The following is a 6000-nucleotide window of genomic DNA, read 5'->3' on the forward strand; positions in this document are numbered from 1 at the left end:
ACTATAATACTGCCCCCTATGAACAAGAATATAACTACTATAATACTGGCTCTATGTACAAGAATATAACTGCTATAATACTGCCTCCTATGTTCAAGAATATAACTACTATAATACTGCTCCCTATGTACAAGAATATAACTACTATAATACTGCTCCCTATGTACAAGAATATAACTACTATAATACTGCTCCCTATGTACAAGAATATAACTACTATAATACTGCTCCCATGTACAAGAATATAACTACTATAATACTGCTCCCATGTACAAGAATATAGCTACTATAATACTGCCCCTATGTACAAGAATATAATGACTATAATACGGCCCCCAATGTACAAGAATATAACTGCTATAATACTGCCCCTATGTACAAGAATATAACTACTATAATACTGCCCCTAATGTACAAGAATATAACTACTATAATACTGCCTCCTATGTACAGGAATATAACTACTATAATACTGCCTCCTATGTACAAGAATATAACTACTATAATACTGCCCCCAATGTACAAGAACATAACTGCTATAATACTACCTCCTATTTACAATAATATAACTGCTATACTATTACCCCCTATTTACAATAATATAACTGCTATAATACTGCCTCCTATGTACAATTATATAACTGCTATAATACTGCCTCCAATACATAGGGATATAACTACTATAATACTGCCTCCTATGTACAAGAATATAACTACTATAATACTGCTCCTATGTACAAGAATATAACTACTATAATACTGCCCCTATGTACAAGAATATAACTACTATAATACTGCTCCCTATGTACAAGAATATAACTACTATAATACTGCTCCCATGTACAAGAATATAACTACTATAATACTGCTCCCATGTACAAGAATATAGCTACTATAATACTGCCCCTATGTACAAGAATATAATGACTATAATACGGCCCCCAATGTACAAGAATATAACTGCTATAATACTGCCCCTATGTACAAGAATATAACTACTATAATACTGCCCCTAATGTACAAGAATATAACTACTATAATACTGCCTCCTATGTACAGGAATATAACTACTATAATACTGCCTCCTATGTACAAGAATATAACTACTATAATACTGCCCCTCTGAACAAGAATATAACTACTATAATACTGCCCCCAATGTACAAGAACATAACTGCTATAATACTACCTCCTATTTACAATAATATAACTGCTATAATATTACCCCCTATTTACAATAATATAACTGCTATAATACTGCCTCCTATCTACAATTATATAACTGCTATAATACTGCCTCCAATACATAGGGATATAACTACTATAATACTGCCTCCTATGTACAAGAATATAACTACTATAATACTTCCCCTATGTACAAGAATATAACTACCATAATACTGCCTCCTATGTCCAAGAATCTAACTGCTATAATACTGCCCCCTTTGTAGAGGAATATAACTACTATAATACTGCCTCCTATGTACAAGAATATAACTACTATAATACTGCCCCTCTGTACAAGAATATAACTACTATAATACTGCCCCCAATGTACAAGAACATAACTGCTATAATACTACCTCCTATTTACAATAATATAACTGCTATAATATTACCCCCTATTTACAATAATATAACTGCTATAATATTACCCCCTATTTACAATAATATAACTGCTATAATACTGCCTCCTATGTACAATTATATAACTGCTATAATACTGCCTCCAATACATAGGGATATAACTACTATAATACTGCCTCCTATGTACAAGAATATAACTACTATAATACTTCCCCTATGTACAAGAATATAACTACCATAATACTGCCTCCTATGTCCAAGAATCTAACTCCTATAATACTGCCCCCTATGTGAAGGAATATAACTGCTATAATACTGTTCCTTATGTACAAGAACATAACTACTGTAATACTGCTCCTATGTACAAGAATATAACTACTATAATACTGACCCTATGTACAAGAATATAACTACTATAATACTGCCCCCTATGAACAAGAATATAACTACTATAATACTGCCCCTTTGAACAAGAATATAACTGTTATTATAATGCCCCCTATGTACAAGAATATAACTACTATAATACTGCCTCCTATGTACAAGAATATAACTGCTATAATACTGTTCCCTATGTACAAGAATATAACTACTGTAATACTGCCCCCTATATACAAGAATATAACTACTATAATACTGCTCCCGATGTATAAGAATTAGAGATGAGCGAACACCAAAATGTTCGGGTGTTCGTTATTCGTAACGAACTTCCCGTGATGCTCGAGGGTTCGTTTCGAACAACGAACCCCATTGAAGTCAATGGGCGACCAGAACATTTTTGTATTTCGCCGATGCTCGCTAAGGTTTTCATGTGTGAAAATCTGGGCAATTCAGGAAAGTGATGGGAATGACACAGTGACGGATAGGGCAGGCGAGGGGCTACATGTTGGGCTGCATCTCAAGTTCCCAGGTCCCACTATTAAGCCACAATACCGGCAAGAGTGGGCCCCCCCCCCTCCCAACAACTTTTACTTCTGAAAAGCCCTCATTAGCATGGCATACCTTTGCTAAGCACCACACTACCTCCAACAAAGCACAATCACTGCCTGCATGACACTCCACTGACACTTCTCCTGGGTTACATGCTGCCCAAACGGCCCCCCTCCCCCCCACAGCGCACACCAAAGTGTCCCTGCGCAGCCTTCAGCTGCCCTCATGCCACACCACGCTCATGTCTATTTAGAATTGCGTCTGCCATGAGGAGGAACCACAGGCACACACTGCAGAGGTTGGCACGGCTAGGCAGCGACCCTCTTTAAAAGTGGCGGAGCGATAGCCCACAATGCTGTACAGAAGCAATGAGAAATACAATCCTGTGCCACCGCCATCAGGAGCTGCACACGTGGGCATAGCAATGGGGAACCTATGTGCCACACACTATTCATTCTGTCAAGGTGTCTGCATGCCCCAGTCAGACCGGGCTTTTTAATTCATAGACACAGGCAGGTACAACTCCCTATTGTGAAGTCCCTGTCGACCCACAGCATGGGTGGCTCCCTGGAACCCACCGGCGGTACACAGAAATATCCCATTGCATTGCCCAACACAGCTGAGGTAGTAATGTCGTGCTTAATGCAGGTGGGCTTCGGCCCACACTGCATGCCCCAGTCTGACTGGGGTTCTTTATAAGTGTACAGATGTAGTAAAAACTCCGTGTGCACCTACAGCATGGGTGGGTGCCAGGAAGCCACCGGCGGTACATAGAAATATCCCATTGCATTGCCCAACACAGCTGAGGTAGTAATGTTGTGCTTAACCCTTTCCAATCCAATTTGTATATGGTTTTCCTAGGGGGCTTACTCTTTTTCTGCTGTTATACAACGGCGCTATATGCTGGCTAAAGCCAGTACTGCATGAGCTGACACGTAGGATAGGCTCCGACAGCAGAGAGGCTGGCAATATACAGTAAGAGAACCCCGACGGACGTCTACCAACAACGGAGCTGTACAGCCTTAAACCCTAATGTCTTCACAGGTCACACAGTGGACTGGAAAGGGTTAATGCAGGTGGGTTTCGGCCCACACTGCATGCCCCAGTCAGACTGGGGTTCTTTACAAGTGGACACATGTAGGTTTAACTCCCTGTGGACCCACTGCCTGGGTGGGTGCCAGGAAGCCACCGGCGGTACATAGAAATATCCCATTGCATTGCCCAACACAGCTGAGGTAGTAATGTCGTGCGTAATACAGGTGGGCTTCGGCCCACACTGCATGCCCCAGTCAGACGGGTTTTTTAGAAGTGTACAGAAGTATTAAAAACTCAGTGTGCACCTACAGCATGGGTGGCTCCCTGGAACCCACCGGCGGTACACAAAAATATCCCATTGCATTGCCCAACACAGCTGAGGTAACGTCAGCTGTAATGCAGGTGGGCTAAAAATTAATTTGATTACACTGTAGGCGAGGGCCCACAAAAATTGCTGTATCAACAGTACTAATGTACATCCCAAAAATTGGCCATGGCCAGCCAAGAGGGCAGGTGAAACCCATTAATCGCTTTGGTTAATGTGGCTTAAGTGGTAACTAGGCCTGGAGGCAGCCCAGTGTAACGAAAAATTGGTTCAAGTTAAAGTTCCAATGCTTTTAAGCGCATTGAAACTTATAAAAATTGTTCAGAAAAATTATTTGAGTGAGCCTTGTGGCCCTAAGAAAAATTGCCCGTTCAGCGTGATTACGTGAGGTTTCACGAGGAGGAACAGGAGGAGGAGGAGGAGGAATATTAGACACAGATTGATGAAGCACAAATGTCCCCGTTTTGGATGGTGAGAGAGAACGTAGCTTCCATCCGCGGGTGCAGCCTACGTATTGCTTACGTATCGCTGCTGTCCGCTGGTGGAGAACAGAAGTCTGGCGAAATCCAGCCTTTGTTCATCTTGATGAGTGTTAGCCTGTCGGCACTGTCGGTTGACAAGCGGCTACGCTTATCGGTGATGATTCCCCCAGCCGCACTAAACACCCTCTCCGACAACACGCTAGCCGCAGGACAAGCAAGCACCTCAAGGGCATACAGGGCTAGTTCAGGCCACGTGTCCAGCTTCGACACCCAGTAGTTGTAGGGGGCAGAGGCGTCACCAAGGATGGTCGTGCGATCCGCTACGTACTCCCTCACCATCCTTTTGCAGTGCTCCCGCCGACTCAGCCGTGACTGGGGAGCGGTGACACAGTCTTGGTGGGGAGCCATAAAGCTGGCCAGGCCCTTAAAGACTGTTGCACTGCCTGGGATGTACATGCTGCTCGATCTACGCACATCCCCTGCAACATGGCCCTCGGAACTGCGCCTTCTGCCACTAGCGCTGTCGGCTGGGAATTTTACCATCAGCTTGTCCGCAAGGGTCCTGTGGTATAGCAACACTCTCGAACCCCTTTCCTCTTCGGGAATCAGAGTGGGCAGGTTCTCCTTATACCGTGGATCGAGCAGTGTGTACACCCAGTAATCCGTAGTGGCCAGAATGCGTGCAACGCGAGGGTCACGAGAAAGGCATCCTAACATGAAGTCAGCCATGTGTGCCAGGGTACCTGTACGCAACACATGGCTGTCTTCACTAGGAAGATCACTTTCAGGATCCTCCTCCTCCTCCTCCTCCTCAGGCCATACACGCTGAAAGGATGACAGGCAATCAGCCGGTGTACCGTCAGCAGCGGGCCAAGCTGTCTCTTCCCCCTCCTCCTCATCCTCCTCATGCTCCTCCTCCTCCTCCTGTACGCGCTGAGAAATAGACAGGAGGGTGCCCTGACTATCCAGCGGCATACTGTCTTCCCCCGCCCCCGTTTCCGAGCGCAAAGCAGCTGCCTTTATGGTTTGCAGGGAATTTCTCAAGATGCATAGCAGAGGAATGGTGACGCTAATGATTGTAGCATCGCCGCTCACCACCTGGGTAGACTCCTCAAAATTACCAAGGACATGGCAGATGTCTGCCAACCAGGCCCACTCTTCTGAAAGGAATTGAGGAGGCTGACTCCCACTGCGCCGCCCATGTTGGAGTTGGTATTCGACTATAGCTCTACGCTGTTCATAGAGCCTGGCCAACATGTGGAGCGTAGAGTTCCACCGTGTGGGCACGTCGCACAGCAGTCGGTGCACTGGCAGCTTAAAGTGATGTTGCAGGGTGCGCAGGGTGGCAGCGTCCGTGTGGGACTTGCGGAAATGTGCGCAGAGCCGGCGCGCCTTTACGAGCAGGTCTGACAAGCGTGGGTAGCTTTTCAGAAACCGCTGAACCACCAAATTAAAGACGTGGGCCAGGCATGGCACGTGCGTGAGGCTGCCGAGCTGCAGAGCCGCCACCAGGTTACGGCCGTTGTCACACACGACCATGCCCGGTTGGAGGCTCAGCGGCGCAAGCCAGCGGTCGGTCTGCTGTGTCAGACCCTGCAGCAGTTCGTGGGCCGTGTGCCTCTTATCGCCTAAGCTGAGTAG

The sequence above is a fragment of the Eleutherodactylus coqui genome, chromosome 6 (assembly GCF_035609145.1).
Source record: "Eleutherodactylus coqui strain aEleCoq1 chromosome 6, aEleCoq1.hap1, whole genome shotgun sequence".
Taxonomy (NCBI): Eukaryota; Metazoa; Chordata; class Amphibia; order Anura; family Eleutherodactylidae; genus Eleutherodactylus; species Eleutherodactylus coqui.